Here is a 19,406-nt window from a genome sequence, read left to right on the forward strand (position 1 = left end):
CCGTCATCTCCTCCCTGAAGTTCAACAAGCATTCAGATCCAGAGATTTGGTTCAGGCTCACCTCTAATTTTAAAGGAGGTTGTTGAGAACCAGTATCCTCTTCATTTGCCTAACAAGAGCTAAATTCAGAGTTGTAAGTTCCTCCTGCAATAACAGAGGACATCCTCATAACTAGCTAGAATAGTGCAGTGGGCTATTTTAGGTTGGAGATGCACAACACGGGAACATAGGATTTGCCATACTGGAACAGACCAGTGGACCATTCAAACGGATACATCTGGTACTGGCTACTGTTGGAGACAGGTTATCTGAGGACGAACCTGTCCACATTGGGACCCGAATCATTTAGTGACTGTCATATGAAACATGAGGACTTTACACATTTATATTGTCTCTAATTTAACTGTGGATGTTCTCATTATCCATATAAATATCCAACCCCTTTTGACCCCAGCTGTGCATTGAGCAGATGATTTCACTGAGCTGTCTGCAGCCAAACTTAGGTCCTTTTTCCAGGTGGTTACAATAAAGCAGAACATATCAAATGTTCAGATCATTCTGTCCAATGTGCATTACATGGTATTTGTATGCATTGCACTATGTCTGCCATGATGCTGCTCATTCACCTAGCTTTGTTCCCTACACTCTATCCTAGTGTTGACTAACTTATATAATTTAGTGTCACATGCAAATTTTGCCACCTCAAGTCTTCACCCCTTTTCACTGGTTAATTAAATAATACTTCTAGACAACATTGGGAACGATTTTGCTTTTGTTTTGCAAACCCTCATCAGCGGATACTGGTTTTCCAAAATGAAAAAAAACCCCAGGGTCGTTTCAGATCCTGAACTCATTTTATCCAAACCCCACCAGTCAAGGCAGAGGGATTCTGTTTGGGGGTCATCTCTAGCTTTGCCATCAGTTGCTGCAGCACAAATACAGAGCTCAAGTAGGCTGCTGATAGCTGAAATCGGGTGGGCAAAGCTGATATGGAAAAGGGGTCTCTCTGAGCCAGAGGACCAGAAGCAGGGAAGCCTCATGCCCGTCTAACTCAAAACAGAACAGGCAGCACCTGCCCTGAGGATTACCACCCCACAGAACCCGAGCATAGGACCCTGCCAGACACACAAGGGAAGAACTGATTGTCACAAGTTTTGTTTTAAAATGTATTTTAGTGTATTCTGTTGCTGATCTGGGACCTCAAACAGATTTAAAAAAAAAAACACCAAAAAACTTACATTTGACCTTTTAGTGCCTGGGTTTGGGCAGCTTTCTAAAATCCTTACAGTCAAAGTAAAAATTAGATTTCTTAACCCCTCAAGATTTTTGCCCTATGAAAATTCCCTCTCTGTATTGAGATCTCATGAATTCACCATCTTTTTTTGTGAAACTGGCAAATAAGTGAGATGGGGTCAAAAAACCTGTATAAAAGTATTAGCCAGAACTTGAGGATATCATCCGTGAGTGTATAGATATATAGTCACATGCACCAGACTTCATTGACTTCATTGGCGCTATGCCAATTGACACCAGCTGAGGATCTTTCCCATATATGTTTTAACCACAGGCAAGAAGCTATCTTCACCAGCAAAAATAAAACACACTTAGCTGAATGGCATACGTTTATAACGGTCATATTCTATTGCTAAAGACACAGAAAAAATGTAAGTATTTAATAATAATTAAAGACAGCCACCTAAATGTAACTGTTACACGAAGAGACTGCTTCAGGAGTTAACCTAAATGTATTACTCATTTATTGTTATGCTGTACAGTGGCAAGACAGAGCACGGAAAGCAGATGTTTTTCCATTGTGACCCTTCCAGGCACAGAACTTTTCCAGTGAGTCACATTTTCACTAACATCACATTTCTTGTGTTATGGTTGGAAATGAAGTGAACACTCTGATGACCCCGGACAGACGTTTGTATCCCTGCTTCAGTCTGAGGACATGGCCCTAATCCAGGTTCTGTGTCGAGAATGAAAGAAATGTCTTCCGAGAGGAAAGCTGCTATTTATTTAGATGTGATGTAGCCATATTTCACACCACATCTCTCACTCACCGTACGAATCTTGTTCCTCTTCAATAGGTAAAGACTCCTCTCTTTCCTCCCCTACTCCCTCTCTGTGAAGTCACCAAGATCATTCAAGCTGTTCGGACAAACTGTGTTAATTCAAAGGGAATCCAAGACTGTCTTGTTGTGGGCTGCTAGAAACTTACTGTCACTACTTTGATCTGATCTAGTTTGGTGACCATAAATCATAGCAACCAACAGCTTCTCTGATCACTTTTCAAATCAGTGGGCCAAACCCTGGCGTTATTGCCACACTTGATCAGACCAGGCGCTCAGCTCGTCCGGTATCCTGTTTCTGACAGTGGCCAGTACCAGCTGCTTCAGAGGAAGGCACAATAAACTTTTCAGGAGCAAGTTATAGGATAACCTGGCCCCAGGAATGTTTCCTTCTAACCTCCAAAAGAGGGTGGCTTATGCCCTAAACCTGGGGGCTTAGATCCTTTCCAAAGCTCTTAATTTTTAATATTGACTATTATATTCTGGATATTCTTGTTATCCAGACTAATAGCCTGCTAAGCTCTTGTGGCAATGAGTTCCGTACGCTAATTGCACAAAGAAGCGTTTCCCTTTCTCAGTTTGGAATTAGCCACTTTTCAATTTCATTGACCATCTTAGCAAAAGTCCCACTGACTTCCAGGGAGTTTGCCTGAGTAAAAACTGGGCAAACACCTCAGGAGTTGATCCTGCAGTTTTTCCACTTTTTCCATTTTCTTTAAAACAGGTTAAACACTGCATTAGAGTGCATATTCTGGCACTCTTCTGTAATTGCAGCTGAAATTGAAGGTACAGTAATATTGCTGATCCTCAGTGCATTAGCTAATTGTCCACAGTTCCCATGTCTGCTAACATGGTGGGAAGGGGAAAAAAACAACCGCTCTCACCAAGCCAAGATGTAATTCATCACTCCTTCCATTCTGGCAAATTTACAGTGAGTGCCTCCTAAAAACACCTGTCAGAAAATCATGGCACTGGAAGATGCAAGAGCCCATCCCTCTGCTCGTATAAGATTGTTCCTTACAGTAAGTTTTGGAGTGCTTTATCCAGTCCAGGTTTAAATGACTCAAGTAAAGGGGCTGCCACTGCTTCCCTCAAGAAACTATTCCACACTAGCAGTTTTCTCCATCATTAATATTTTCCTCATATTCAGATGAAATTTTCCTTCCCTTGCTCAATTTCATCTTCATTAACTCCCCGTGGTACCACTCTAAACAATGCCACTCCCTCCATGGTGTTTCCACTCTGATGCTTGTAGGCACTTTTCACTTCTCTCCTGCCCCCCACCGTGCCCTTAAATTGTTCTTTTGTTTTTCTAATCGCTTCCCATAAATCATAAGGGAATCTCTCCAGCCTTTTTGTTGCTTATCTATGAATTCCTTCTACGTTTGTTAAAAAATAAAAAAGCTAAAAACACCTGCGATAGCACCAAGAGCATCAGTTATGCTGCATACACCCCATGGTACATTAAAAATGGGCTTTTTCAGATTCTCCCCCTCCCCATTTTGGGATCTGTTTTTTTACCTCTATGTTGTCAAGCACAGATTTCTATTTCTCATGCAACTCTAGATCACAAAAGTCTGTATTTCTTCCAATTTTATTTTAGCCCTGGGTAACTTTTCTAATAAGCTAAAACATAGCAAGGCAAATTAGTTAAATTCAATGTTTTGCAGCAGAAACAGTGCGCTTTTCGGGTAGATTTCCCCAGAGTGCATGTTGAGCATGCACTGAATGTATCCTTTCAGTCACTTGCAAGGGATGGAGAACACCTGGAGCCTGGTGATTGCAGAAATGTCAGCCAATGCTAGAGCTGGTGCCGGGCTGGTTTCTCAGCTCCTTACTGTAGGCCCTTCCACTTGGGAGACGCGGTCTCTCCTCGTGATATACTGCTGGCACAGCATGCTCTGTGAGGGTGCCTTTCCTTTGGAATGTACTTCCTATCCATCCATCCAGGTGTTTGTATGGACCTCATTACCAGCGGCTCTGAGTTTCTCCATTCCCTGATCCAAAATATTCTGAAGCTGTTGACCTTCACGGCTTGCTGCAAGGCTCATCTTTTTAGGAGGACTGCTGATGAAACAAATGTTATTGGGGTGATGTATAGAGAAAAGTGGGGAATTTGGTTTAATTTGAGGGGGTTCCTGGTTCTTTCATATTAGTATATGCTACGGGGTTGTGGTTTGTTTTATTGTATATTTAAACATTTATGAGAGGCACCTAGAATTTCCAAATAGTATCTCTTGTTACTTTATAAATCTAAATCAATAAATAAATATGGCCTTCTCAGATTTCAGCCAGCTAGGGAGACCCACCCTGTACAAATGTCACCGCTTTCCACATGACTGTTCACCAGTGATACCTCTGCTGTATATCTTGGACTCCAACCCAGAGGAGTGGATGAGGCTAAATGGCCAACAGAGGAGCTCTGCAGTTGTCACCCAAGGGATCCTGTCCCTTCAGGAAATCCACAGAGCTCTGCAGGCATGGAGCCCGGAGAGGGGGTAGAGCTCTGGCCCAGCTCAGCGTCAGAGACGGGTGGCCAGGATTGGGCCCTAACATTACAGCTGACTGGTCACCAGACACAGTCAGTTGTGCTCACCAGGCTGACAAAAAGTGCTCTGAAACCTTGAGAATTTTATGGGGTTTTCCGTTTGGTTTTCTTGCCTGAGTTTAATACCTAATAAAGTTGAATCCATTTTAAATGGTTATTTCCATCAATCAATCAATCACATCCCTGTTAATAAGCTGTGTGTTGACTTTCATCCCAATGGGGTATAGAACGATAGACATTTAGCCCCCAGAACACAAGGCTCAGTTAGAAACAGACACACCAGTCAATTAACTATGGAAGGGCACCACTATAATTAGCAGAATCGGCCTCATTCATCCTGCCACTTGAATTATTCTGCCTCCTAGTAGGAGTCTTCTTAGGCCTGTGTCAGCTTCCAAAAAGAAAAAGAATGCAATGGCTGTGGACCAGCAATGCCGGGTCAAGGAGGTCGAGGGCTGTGCCTGTCAAACCACTCTCTGAAACTAGCCCCCATAAGCTGAGCATTATGCACACCACCAGGCAGGGCTCTGTGCATAAATGAACCATGATTAACCATGAATGTCCTCTTTATTTTCTCATTCATAAAACCTTCACAAACCGATAGCCAAAGAAAAGTCTGCCTTTTCCAGACTCTGATGGGGTGTCTTACCTACGCTGGTGGAGAAAGGGTTAAAAGCAACCTTGGGGAGGCTGCGCAGCAGACAGCCAATCGGAGAGGGGCTGCAATGAACAGCCAATAAGGGCAGAGCAGGCCCATATATAAAGAGAGCTGCAGGGCAGTTCCCTCTTGGGAGCCCAGGGAGAAAGGACTCGGTCCCTGAAGGGCTGAGGGAACCGCCAGCCCCCTGGACAGAGCAGTGCTGAGTGGGGAACGAGAGGGCGCTCCAGCCTGACTGGCTGAAAGACTGAAGCCCTGATATGGGGCAGAGAAGGTGCTAGGGCTACAGGGAAGTGGCCCAGGGAAACGGACAGCGGGAGTTGAAGGAGATGCAGCACATGGCTGCTGCCTAGAGGGTCCCTGGGTCGGGACCTGGAGTAGTGGGTGAGCCCGGGTTTCCCCCTCCCTCGCCCCCATTTGCCACTGAGGGGAGTGGCCAGTGAAGGGCTGCAGTTTGCCACTGAGGCAAGTGGCTAGAACCTTGGGCTGCAGTCGGCCTGTTCCCCTGGAATGGCTATGTCCTGAAGAGGATGCTGCGATCTTGGAGGTGATGCAGGTCCGGAGCAGAAGTGACAGCGGCAAGACACCACCGGATGAAGGCGCCGTGCGAAAAGACTGAGTTAATTCCCAGAACAACCAGCAGGAGGCGCCACAGTGGTGAGTCTGACCCCATTACACGGACCCATCAGGACTGGGTGGCCACAACATACAGGCACCTGGATGAGCAAGCAACGAAGCGACTGGAAGTTAAGGGTGCAAGATGATGATCTATGGGGCACACCTCCAGCTGGTAGGTTTTCTTTTTAATGCATAGCATATGAGGCAGCCACAGGGCCATATTTTCCAAAGAAGCTCCATACTTATCAGTGGGTCTAGAGGCATCAGAGCAAGTGTCTGGATTCTCCCAAGAGCTCAGCATGTTGTGTGCTCTTTTGAAAACCTGACCCCAGCTGGGGGTGCAGAGCATTCAAAAGTCTCGTCCTGAGCTCTTTAGTTTAGACAATCTAGCCCATAGTGAATGGAGATGAAAAGGTCTGTGGTTGAATGTCGCTGCTTGGATTTGTAGGGCTTTTTTTTTTTTTTTTTAAACACCTTTCAAGTGATTTTAGTGTTGAGAGGTGTCAGGTTCACTGACCTGAGACTGGAGTCCTCTGCTTATTCCCAGAGCAGATACAGTAGAGGCAAAAGTGGTATGAGGTTCTTCACGTTGCCTGCCAACAGCCCCAATCATGACCTGCAGGGAACATCTCTAGATGAGAGCATAATTATTTCATTATCCTCTTCCCTGTATCTACTGTACCAAGGAGAATGTCCAATTTCATGATGGTTTAGACACTTTACCACTCGGAGGAACAGGTCTGGAAACAGCAAAACTCCTAAAGGATGTCAGCAGGGACATGTGTGACTTCAAAGTTACAGTGGAATTCTACTCTGAAAAGTGGAAAATGATACAATGGAGATCCTTATTTATTGTCTCTGATTCCCACACCAATTTCACCCACTTTTACAAGTTAAAAGCTAGATTTTTCCAACTGCAGTTTCAACCTGGGCTCTGACCATCAAGCTGGGTTTTGTTTTGTTTTTTCTCCTTCTCACTAACAGGTGGTAATGTGGAACAGTTTTTGCAGGCCATATTCTGTCCCCAGTTGCACCTGGGCAACCTCCCCCCTTCTGCTCCCACTCTTGCCTTGGTAACACCTCTTTTAAAGTCATGCCACTTGTGATGGGTTCGATCACAGAAACCCCCTTGGGACTGTCACCTGATGTGCTGAGACTACCTCTGAGCCCATTTTCTCTGCCAGTTTGGGCCTCCAGAACCCTGCCTTGTTGAGCCAGACATGCCAGTCTGCTCCAACACAGACCCAGGGTCTGAACCACGTGCCCAAAAGCTGCAGAGTTAACTGAAAACTGCTTAAGAAGTGCTCCTGTCTCCAGCACCCAGACACCCAGCTCCCAATGGGATCCAAATCCCAAATGAATCCGTTTTACTCTGTATAAAGCTTATACAGGGTAAACTCATAAATCGTCTGCCCTCTATAACACTGATAGAGAGATATGCACAGCTGTTTGCTCTCCCCGGTATTAATTACTTACTCTGGGTTGATTAATAAGCAAAAGTGATTTTATTAAGTATAAAAAGTATGATTTAAATGGTTCCAAGTAATAGACAGAACAAAGTAAATTACCAAGCAAAATAAAACAAAATCCGCAAGTCTGAGCCTAATACATTAAGAAACTGATTACAGATAACATCTCACCCTCTGAGATGTTCCAATAAGCTTCTTTCACAGACTGGACTTCTTCCTAGTCTGGGCCCAATCCTTTCCCCTGATACAGTTCTTGTTAGCTCCAGCTCAGGTGGGTACAGGGCCGGCTCTAGGATTTTTGCCGCCCAAAGCAAAAACAATTTTGGCCGCCCCCCCCCCGTTTTTAATTACACCCACCCCCGGCCCCGCCTCAACTCCGCCCCTTCCCCAAATCCCCAGCCCTGCCTCCTCCCCCCAGGCTCTCAAGCCTGGGAGGGAGGGAGGGGGAGCAGCGGCGCGCAAAACAACTGTTTCGCGCGCCGCGGCCGCTCGGGATCTCCCCCTCCCTCCCAGGCTCTCAAGCCTGGGAGGGAGTGCGAGTAGCGGCGCGCGAGCGGCAGCGGAGGTGAGCTAGGGCGGCCGGGGCACATTTTTAGGGGCGGCATTCTGGCGCCGGCCATGCCGCCCCTAAAAATGTGCCGCCCCAAGCACCAGCTTGTTTTGCTGGTGCCTAGAGCCGGCCCTGGGTGGGTAACTAGGGGATTTCTCATGACTGGACCCTCCTTTGTTCTGTTCCACCCCCTTATATAACTTTGGTACAAGGCGGGAATCTTTTGTCTCTCTGGGTCCCCACCCCTCCTTCTAAATGGAAAAGCACCAGGTTTAAGATGGATTCCAGTACGAGGTGACATGCTCACATGTCCTGTGAGACCCCAAGCCTTCATTCCTCCCAGCCTGACTCACAGGCCTAGTTGATGGGAGCCATTAAGATTCCAAACCACCATTAATGGCTCACACTTTGCATAATTACAATAGGACCTCAGAGTTATATTTCATATTTCTAGTTTCAGATACAAGAATGATACATTTATACAAATAGGATGACCACACTCAGTAGATTATAAGCTTTGTAATGATACCTTACAAGAAACCTTTTGCATGAAGCATATTCCAGTTACATTATATTCCTACTCATTAGCATATTTTCATAAAATCATATGGAGTGCAATGTCACACCACTCATAGCCAAAAACCTGCAAGTGATTCCTGCAGGTGGATCCCTACATTTGTGTGGAGTTCCAATAAAGCTAATGGGAGTCATTTTGCAGGATCAGGGCCTGGTTTGAAAATGTGCTTACATTGTTAAGATAAACCCCACAATCTACGCATGTAAAAACATAGCCATAAATCAGACACTCAGGAGAAAGGAAGGGGGAGGGAGGAGTTTAATAGGGGTTTTCCTCCAACCCACAGTACCTCATTACTCTTCTTTGTCAGGTAGGAAAAACCAGCATTACGTATTAAACCATTTGTAGTTTGTTTTACAAAACCCAAAGGCCCTAATTCAGCACTGTGTTAATCCAGCTTCTCCCGGATGTAATACCACTAATGTCAATGGAGTCATGACTCTGTAAAATTGGAGTAATGCAGTGGTGAATTGGGTCCAAAATACACTCCAGCAGAACCCTGATAAAACAGATAACCATATTGCACCAAAATGTTGTTACATTCAGGGGAAAAAAAGATGTAGTTTCCGTTCTTTTAAAGAAATCAGTTTTCTATTGTACCTTTTAGTTCACAGGAACTTTGTTATTTTAAAAAGTTTATCCCTCTCTCAGGCATTCTTTAATAAAACTGAATTGCACACTGAATAGGTTTGATTGTTTTGGGTCCGCCGCACACAAAATGTGTTGTTTGGACAGGTCTACACCATTCTTTCTTCTGCATAATAAGCCTTTCACCTATGCTTTTCCCCCAGTACTTCCAAATAGCATTGAACGTGGATAAACATTTGGTATCACAGATGTGGTGGTTTTGTAAATAGCACAGTAATCATTTCTTGTTAGCTCTGAAAACCAAAGGTAGCCTTGCGGGAATATACAAAACAGATTTAAGCCCACAGGTGCAAACAGCCATGACTGGGTTACATGCTCTCTTTTGCTGATTTAGCTGGAAAAGGACAGGAAAGGATATCCTTTTCCTTTCCCATTTCTGTCAGGGGCAATGTCCTTTTCACTGCTGCCCTGATCACTGAATTGCTGAGGGTTTTACAGCAGCATGTCATGCACACTATGCGTAAGACATCAAATACTACATGCACCTGCTTGAGCCACATGGACACCGAGTTATATGCCTCTTCCATCATTATTACACAATAAGCCATGTCCCTCTAAGACATTCAGTAACTCGTAAATTCAGTGGGTCGGATTCTGATCTCACTTACACTGGTGTGAATCAGGAATAACTCCAGTGAAGTCAGTGGAATTATTGGCTTGAAACAGAAGTGAGAGAAGACTTACATCCAAATAGTCTATTCTCCCCCTCGGTGCATTTTCATGACACCTGCTAACAGGGACATGGAGTGATAATGAAAAAAACCAGCCCACGAGGGACCAAAGTCAGTTGTAGTGGACGGCCCTCAGCCCTTCCAGGAAGCACTCAGAACCCCACAGGATCAGGCACTAAGTCAGTACACTGGGAAGGAAAGCATGTGTCATTCATTGGATCTGTGGAAGAGAGGGATGCCACTGAACTTAGTGATGTGCTCCAAAAGCAAAGGCACCTAAGCAATGTTAACAGCATTAATAAATAGGGGCTGTGGAGCCTGGGTTCCTCACATAAGAGCCTCTGCAACACTGACTTGAAACTGTTGGGAGTGAAGTAAGGCAGAAAAGACCAAAATTCTGCTTTCAGAAGCATGCAGCTGCCCCCCCACCCCCAGCCGCCGGCGAGATTTGGCCTGAGGGCACAGCGGTAGAAAAGCTAGCTTAGAGCCTCTGCTCTTCAGTCATATGGTGTAGAATGAGGAGTGTAGAATTAGAATATGATTGGGGGGGGGGGAGGCTCAGTATGCAAGTCCCTGCATCGTGCTGAAAATATCAACTGAGAACTGATCTGTAAGTGCCAATTTCTATACATCATTCTGATTTTAAAAGAGAACTGCTAACTACTTCTATATTTGTTGTTCTGGTGCACATAGTCCTAGATATGCTAAAAAATACAGCTTCTTGCTATTCGTCTTCTTCGTAAATAGGTTAATTTCTCCCCCCTCACCTCCATGCCCCCAATACAGGAAAGGCCAATATTTTAGCCATCTGGATTTCCTCAAAAATAAATATATTAAAAAGAGAATGGCAATCAAATAGCCAAGGGCCAAAGCTGTCAAAAGTAGATTGAAGAATTTAGTTCCCAAATCCACGTATAGGCTACTCATGGAGTAATGTACTGCCCAGCAGAGCAAGAGTGACCGAGTCTGGCCCTCAGTACTGAAATCAAGGGAACTGGGGGAAAAACACCAAAACAAATCAAACCCTTTAATCAGGTGCCTACCTCTACATTCAGGTGCCCAACGTTAGGCAACCTTTTGTGAAAATGTTAGTCTTGTTGTTTTTATATATGTAGCAACAACCCAAAGGATCTCTCCAGTGCTCAGCTCACAATTTTCTTCCATATAAAATATTTTTGGGCCTGCAGTTGCAATGCCAGAGTGCTACACTCACACGTTAGAGGAAACTCTACACTGCAATAAAAGACCCACGGCTGGCCCGGGTCAGCTGGCCCGGGCTCATGGGGCTTGGGCTTTAGTGCTATAACATGGCAGTGAGGCGATCAGGCTCGGGCTGGAGACCGGGCTCTGAGATCCAGCAAAGGGCGAGGGTCCCAGAGCCTGGGCTCCAGCTCAAGCATGAATGTCTACACTTCAATTTTATAGTCCTGCTGCAGCTCACGACCTAGCCGGAGTCAGCTGACCAGGGCCAGCTGTGACTGCCATGAGTCTTTTACAGCGGCGTAGATGTTCCCTATGTTTCCTTTAGCAGCCACAAAGGGAACTGGTTATCACACTTGTTGGAAGTATTAACAAGCCCAGGATAAAATGGGCATGGAGACCGAAGTACCTTCTCATCTCTCAAGATGGTCCCCCCAGGCCAGGACTTGCAGAATGGTGACGGAAAGCTTATACTTCTGCTACGCCGCTCTGTGGATAGAGGACTTCAGTATTCCAGGGCTGATAATCTGATGCCTTTCACTAGTAATAATCCAGCAAGGCCCTTACACTTGGGGGCTTGGTGTGATGTATGGGCTCAGGTGGTTTGCTGGAGCAGGGCCATGGTCTCCTAAACAATTTTGGATGGAAAAAACAGCTTCAAATTCTTTTCTATAGCATTATACAAAGAACCTTTTCCCATAAGCTCTCCTTCTGAAACATGGCCAAAAGACAGACATGGTAAATATCTAATCTAGGAGCTGTGCAGGTCTTTCACTTATCTAAGGGTATTTTGCATCTACTTTCCTTTGTTTATGGTACACTCTGAAGCTCCAAGAGCAGCCCCACTTCCTTGAAGAATAAAGGAGACTCACCAACATCCTGTTGTTAGCAAGAGCAACACACTCCACAGACGTGGATGTAGAACTAATTATAAACACTATATTAGAGGCATTAGCCTATGATGTCATCAAAGAGCGCAGGCGGAGTTGTTTTATGGGACAGTGTACTATATATACTTTGTGTGTAACTCAAACCCTATTGATCATACACTGAAATTTAAGGCATGCTAAATGCATCAGATGCTTGAGGCCACCTTGCTAACCCCAAGCTTTCAAAACTCATGAATCAGCCCCCCCCCCCCAATCATAGGATTGGCTTAAAAATCAGGAGATTTCTAAAAACGATAAGTGCGGTATCCTTTTTTTATGTGCCTTCTGGTGTCTGAGTCTGTGCGGTTCGTGTATTTAGGCCTCTGTGCAACCAGCAGAGTTGAAAATGTTCACTAAAAAAAATAGCTGAAATTCACACACACTCATGAGTGCAGGAGCTGGAGCTTTAAGAAAAACATCAAATGTTGTGAGAGTTGAAATCAAATCAGACACTTGCCAAAACTACTCAGGAGGCTAATAAAATGGATCCTTCCACCTCTAAGATACTAGTTAAAAGGCAGCCCAGGTCAGTAGATGCCCAAGTCATTTTATTAGATAATCTGTTCAGTGGGAAATGTAGAAAAAGTGAATAGTCTGTCCAATTCCCAGTGGACAGGTAGGCATAGAACAAAAATCACTGCCCAAACTGGCATACTTGTTGGTAATCTCAGCAGTCTAGAGAAACCAAAGACTGAATAGGTATCAGAAATGAACTGATCCCTTGAGTCCGCCTCTGGAACAGAGTTGGGGCACTGGGCCAGAAGCTCTCTGCGACTTACTTGTTCTGTGACTAGGGGATTTGAGTTTCTAGAGATCTTAGGCCTTGTTTCAGTATATCACTTAAGTGTGTATTTGACTGTAAGCATAACTGTAGTCCCTTTGACTTCAATACAACTACTCATACGCTTGGAAGTTAGTCGTGTTCTTGAGTACTTTGCTGAATTGGAACTCTAATCTGGTACTTTTTCCACTTAAACAAGGATAATATAAAAGACTGGGCTCCATTGCCAGATTCTCACACAAACTCCAGTGACATTCCTAATTTTGCACTAGTGCAAGTTTTTACAAAATTGGAGAAATACCAGTTTTGGGAAACAACCCAACTCCCTCTCTACACAAGGTTCCCCACCACTTCTCTCCCCCCTTGTTGACTACACATGAAAATGAATAGTGGTCTTGATTGGGAGGCAGTGTGCCTAGTGGATAGCGCACTGCTCTGGGACTCAGGAGTTCTGGATTTGAATCCTGGCACTGGGTGACCTTGGGCAAGTCATTTCACCTCTCTGTTCCTCAGTTTCCCCACTGGTCACCTTTGCAGTGTTTTGAGATCTAGCGATGGTAAGCACTACATCATTATATTATTATTTCTAATTGAGATAAAGTATTCAGGACAAATAAGTTAACCGCTAAGGTTTATTTTTCAAGTTTTCTTCCTATAAAGACTTCAAATGCTTTAAGTATTTGAGTAACTTGGAACCATGGGAAACTGATCGAGGATGAGCTGCCAGTATAGGGACTCTCATAAAAATTTCATCCCCCTTCCCCTTAGCCTGTGAGAGATTCTGGTATCTTTACTCACGCAGAGTAGCACTTGGCTCCACAAACGGTCCCATTGACCTAAGAGACCAGTTGCAGTCTGGCCCCCTACAATGAGCCCCCAGTACCGGGGTGTTGGTGTGCTTCCACAGAAGGCCTAGAGACAAGGGAATCTACTCCTTTGTTTTCCCGTTTTAAAAATATCACCCTTTCCCCATAACCCTAACCAAAGAAGGTAAAAAAAATTAAAAATGGATTAATCCTGCCTTCCTGGAAATGTCTGTATTGAATCCAGAAGGATATGCTGGGTACATGCAAAGCTTAGCATATTCATTTTGTATCCTTTGAAGTGGGATAAAGATTTTGGTAAGGCAGCTGCCACTTAGTGAAACTTGGTCCATTCCAATGGAAAAACATTTGCTCTTCAAAAGTAACTTTGCAAATCCCCGGGATAAGTCCTCTCTGGCAGGGAAGATACAACAGTCTCCAGTGAGAGTGGTGACTGTCAGAGACAGAGATCATGCCAAGTTTCCTTCCCTTTGGGTGGCAACATTTTAAACAAAGGAGGCCTGGGAACCTCCAACTGCTCCCTGCAGCAAACCTCTGTAAGCTAATGATGACCTTAGAAGAGCTCTGCCTTGTAATCTGAGGCAGAGGAACAATAAAAGGTTCCACAAAAACGTAGACCCTACGTATTTCAGGCTAACCCCAAGTAAGGAGTTTCAGGTAATGAATGAGGGGTAGGTAATGAACCTACTGATCAAAGGCTCAAATGCATCTCCAATGTCCTCAATGTAAATTAATGTATTAAGTGGCATGTACTGTATAAATTTGTTTGTTTAAAGAGGAATTGGGGCAGTTTCAACTGGCTTAGTAATTAGCATTTGCACAGCTCTTTGGAAATGGAAACACTATATAAATGACTGCATGGAAAATGCATCCCTGGGACTTTAAAACATGTCCTTATGTCTGCTAATGTGTGACGACTGACATTTATGTTTTAATTCATGTATTGATTTTTAAGTTGCTTTCGAATTGTGAGCTGCTCGGATCATTCAACTAGCTGAATATTCCAAGGCCAATTTTATTAAAAGAGATATTACAGATCACTGCTCATTCCACGGTTATTGCTAAAAAAAAAGGAAGCATCTTTAATTATTCGATAACACTTCAAGGCGTGTAGCACGAACATGTAAGGCACTCATGCATGCTTGTTAGCACTGGCACCCAGCAATAGCACGTGTCAGAGTATTTTGATTTTTACACATTTCAACTACATGAAAAGATGCTGAGGTTGCAAAGTCAAGAATTCAGGAGCAGGGAAATGCCAGAATTAAGGCTGGCTGTGCACCCAGCATGGGAAATTTCAGCCTGAATGGTTAGAGTTTGGCAAAGCTATAATGACAGGTTTCAGAGTAGCAGCCGTGTTAGTCTGTATTCTCAAAAATAACAGGAGTACTTGTGGCACCTTAGAGACTAACAAATTTATTAGAGCATATTAATGCTCTAATAAATTTGTTAGTCTCTAAGGTGCCACAAGTACTCCTGTTATTTTTGCAAAGCTATAAGCAACTGAAAACAGTATCTTATAGTGCAGGATTAGGCAAACTATGGCCTGCGGGCCAGATTCGGCCCGTTAGCCATTTTAATCCAGCCCTCGAGCTCCCGCTGGGGAGCAGGGTCTTACTGGGGCTTGCCCTGCTCCAGCCGGGGAGCAGGGTCGGGAGACGCTCCGCACGGCTCCCAGAAGCAGCGGCATGTCCCCCCTCCGGCTCCTATGTTTAGAGGTAGCCAGGGGGCTCCATACACTGCCCCCGCCCCAACCACCGCCCCTGCAGCTCCCATTTGCCAGAAACAGCGGCCAATGGGAGCTGCAGGGGCAGCACCTAAGGAAAGGACAGCGTGCAGCAGAGCCGCTGCTTCCTGGAGCCGCTGGAGGTAAGTGCCGCTCGGAGCCTGCACCCCTGAGCCAACCCCCTGCCCCAGTTCTGATCCCCCTCCAAACCCCTCGGTCCCAGCCCAGAGCACCCTCCTGTACCCCAAGCCCCGCATCCCCATCCCTACCCCAGCCCGGAGCCCCCTCCTGCACCCTGAACTCCTCATTTCTGGCCCCACCCTGAAGCCTGCACCCCCAGCCAGAGCCCTCACCCCCTCCCGCACCCCAACCCCAATTTTATGAGCATTCATGGCCCTCCATACAATTTCTATAGCCAGATGTGGCCCTCAGGCCAAAAAGTTTGCCCACCCCTGTTCTAGTGGGAAGCATTGGACAACTTAAATTGCAGGTAGTGCGAACAGCTTCATCTTCATTGAGCACTCTGGAGCAGGTACTACCTCTTACTAGATGTCTGGACAGCACCTCGCACAACAAGTTCTCAGCCAGGGCCTTGAGATGCTACTGCAATAATAAATAATAATAATAATAGTGATGTTACATAAACAATTTGGGCAACACCGCCTTGTTCTTTGGTCCACAGCCCTATATGGTGTACTTGAAAGGCTCATGAGGCAACATGCTAAGAAGAAAACACACAGTCCTGAGTGCACAGACTACATAGTAGTAGTATAACAAAAGGAAAATCGATGCTTCAAAATATTCCACAGCACTTTTAACAGGCTCTACTAGGAAAAAATAAAAGTTATACAGTGAGGTACTTTCTACAAGGAAATGCTACACATACTCTTTAAAGATTCAACAATATTATTCACATAAGAGATGGGCCAGAGATGCAAACTGCAAATCTGGATCCAACTTGCCACAGAGTTCAGGGTTGTTTCGATTCAGGGTTTTGATTTAGAGTCATTTGATTCCCTAAACATATTCTTCTAATCACTGCCTTTTGGAAACAGTGTCCTCTAATACCCACTGCTCCAGTATCTCTGTGTTTAATCAAACAACAGATATCCATCAAAATAATTGGATATGTCCAGGCATCACTGTTATTTGCAGATTAATGCTGAACTGTTGACACCATGCAGTAATATTGGTCATGCATTCCTAGACAATTTACTCCCCCTGCTGTAAGGAAACATTTTACATTCAAACTTTTCCACTCACTTCCAAACCCACTGGAACAGCTCAGAACACAAGACCAGAATTTTAATTTAAAGGCATGTGAATTTCCACATCTATCAAGGGCAAATGAGGAGAGGCAAAGGCCCCATGCAGGGAAAAAACAAACAAACAAAAAACAGTACAAGTGACTATGAGTTGAAACGCTTTCACCAGTTTAAACTTTGAGGTAGGATGTTGGGACATTCCAAGTAGAAAATAAAAATACTAGTGTACAGAATTTAAATACTTCTTAAAAGCCTAGATAAACTTGACAAAGCTTACAACAGAGGTTCTCAAACTGTGGTCCGTGAGCGCCATTCAGCGGGTCGGCGGATAGTTCCCTCTAAGGTGCATGTCTGGGCGGCCGCACATGAGAGACTGAAGACCATCCACCTAATTAGTGAAGCCGCGCAGGCGTGGCTCCACTAATTAGGTGCCTGGACCTTGGAGAAGACGCACATGTAAGGTGAGGTGGTGGCCTTGGGGGGAATAGAGAGTAGTTGGGAGGGGGTAGTGGGGTGAGAAGAGGGGGAGAGGGGAATTTGGGACACGCAGGGCTGCAGCAGCCAGAGAAAGAGGGGACTTTCCCCAGCTCCAGGGCTGTAGCTGCCGGGGAGAGAATGCCCTCCTTCCCAGCAGTCAACTCTGTGGCTGCTGTGGCAAGGGAGAGACCCCCCTCTTTGGGGGCTGCCGCGGTGCGGGAGAGTTGGCACATCCATCGCATTAGAAACTACTGATATCAAAATAGGAGTTATGTGAGTTGTAAAATATGAGTTGTAAAACAAAAAAAGTTAAATTATTGTTAAGGTTTTTTTATCCAGCGCTTTTATCCAAAGCGCTTTACAATAGTTAGTTAATGGTACAAACAACATTTGGAAAGATCATTAAGTGGTCCGCTGAGAGCCTCAGCAATTTTCAAGTGGTCTGCAGAAAAAATAGTTTGAGAACCACTGGCTTACAATTATCAGAGGGGCAGCCGTGTTAGTCTGAATCGGTAAAAAGCAACAGAGGGTCCTGTGGCACCTTTAAGACTAACAGAAGTATTGGGAGCATAAGCTTTCGTGGGTAAGAACCTCACTTCTTCAGATGCAAGTCAATGTTTACAACTGGCTTACAATGTTTGTCAGGACGACTTTCCCAACTACCACAATCTACTCTGAGCAGCTCATCTGGGAGCTGTTCACTAGACAAACATGTCTAAGAAAATCTCAGCACATGTATCGCTGAACGTTAAGTCCCAGGAACAGCCAGACACTGCAACGAGCGTCACTGCTGCAGCCATGTTGTGCAGCGTGACTAATGTGAGAAATCCATGGAAGCCAGATCGCTCCAGAGAAAAGAACACAAAGTGCTAAATGGGATCCCTCCTTGTCTGCTCTCCACACAGCTCAAGCTGCTCAATTTCACCTGCTGTGACCAGGCAGTAGCATCACAGGAGGCACTTTGGAGAAGAGCCCCCTACACACACACCCCTCCAGACCCCAGAAAGAAAAGGGGGATGGGGCAGGAGAGCCAGGAAGTGTTAGCCAATTGCCAGCTGAGTCCACCAAACTGCAGTGCCTCCTCAAGTAGCATCCCCTGGGCAGCTAAACCAAAGCCACAGGAGGGAGGGAGGGAAGGAGCACTGTGTTTTTGGAGGGGTCATTTCTCAGGGAAGAGGCAAAACTGAGATCCCGATGGCTTGGCGTCATTACAGACCTCCTGATACATCATCACAAGAGTAAGGGTTAACTCTGGCATCTTAGCCAACAGCAGCAGCCCTACAGGTCAGAAGCGTTCCCCTCTAGCCACAGCAGCAGAACCCGGGAGGCCTCAAACCTCAGCACTACAGTTTAAAAAGAAATAAAAGAGCTCGCCTTCGGAGCATCCCAATGACAACCTCTTGCTGTCAGGCAGCCATTAAAGGTGCATGCACACACAAAACACTCATCATCCTACATACACCAATGTCTCAGCATGCTACTGTGCCAACGCTGCCTCTTCACAGACCACTCTGCCTACTGTTTGGCCAGGAATCCTGTGGAAAATAGTAATCTGGGGGTCATAAAATTATCGCTTGCATTATCATGCCTACATGCAAGGCAGCAGAATCAAGGTCACAGTGGAGAGCACAGCAGATAGATGGTTCTACACGAACTTTTTCCATTTCATTTTCAGTGTCAAATTTTAGGACTTTTAAATGCAATGCAAGAGAGAGACAGACTAGTAATACTGCCTAGTGTAAAGCATGCTGCATGCAGGCACTATGCAACATTCCCTTCGCAGCTCGCAGACTTAACACTGCAATATCTGAAAAGAGACCGCCGCTGCCAACTGCATCGAATTGTGCCACACTTTCAGGAGGTGGTGTAAAAATAATCTAATCATATTCATTAATGAGACCATCACACTTATTGCCTTTTGTAGCTTGAAGCACAGTTTGAACCCAACACTTTGAACCAAGATGAAGGCTAATGCTTAAGTAACTGCATTTGCCCGAGCCTCCCTCCACTTTCTGATTCTTGACTTGGCAAGCTGATCTTGGAATAGAATTACCCTGAAATATTCCTTAAACTTCTGCCCTGAGGGGTTAGCTTGAAGGAATAAAAGACAGAGAGTGTTTTCCATATCAAGTTAAGGAAACACACAGAGCCAGATTCTCAAATGGTGACAGTCAGCGTGACTTCATTGGAATCAATGGTGTCACTCCAATTTACACTGGCTGAGGATAGGGCCCATAGTTAATTTTTTAATTACAAAGAACTTTAACTACTGAACAGCTCCAAAAGACTTTAAAATCTTTATTTTAAAAATCCTTTTGCACTCACTGCATAGTATTCTGGGTTTTGTGGCCATCCACCTATTGTCATAGGACCATGGCAATTAAGCAGGCCCC

The sequence above is a fragment of the Emys orbicularis genome, chromosome 5 (assembly GCF_028017835.1).
Source record: "Emys orbicularis isolate rEmyOrb1 chromosome 5, rEmyOrb1.hap1, whole genome shotgun sequence".
NCBI lineage: Eukaryota > Metazoa > Chordata > Testudines > Emydidae > Emys > Emys orbicularis.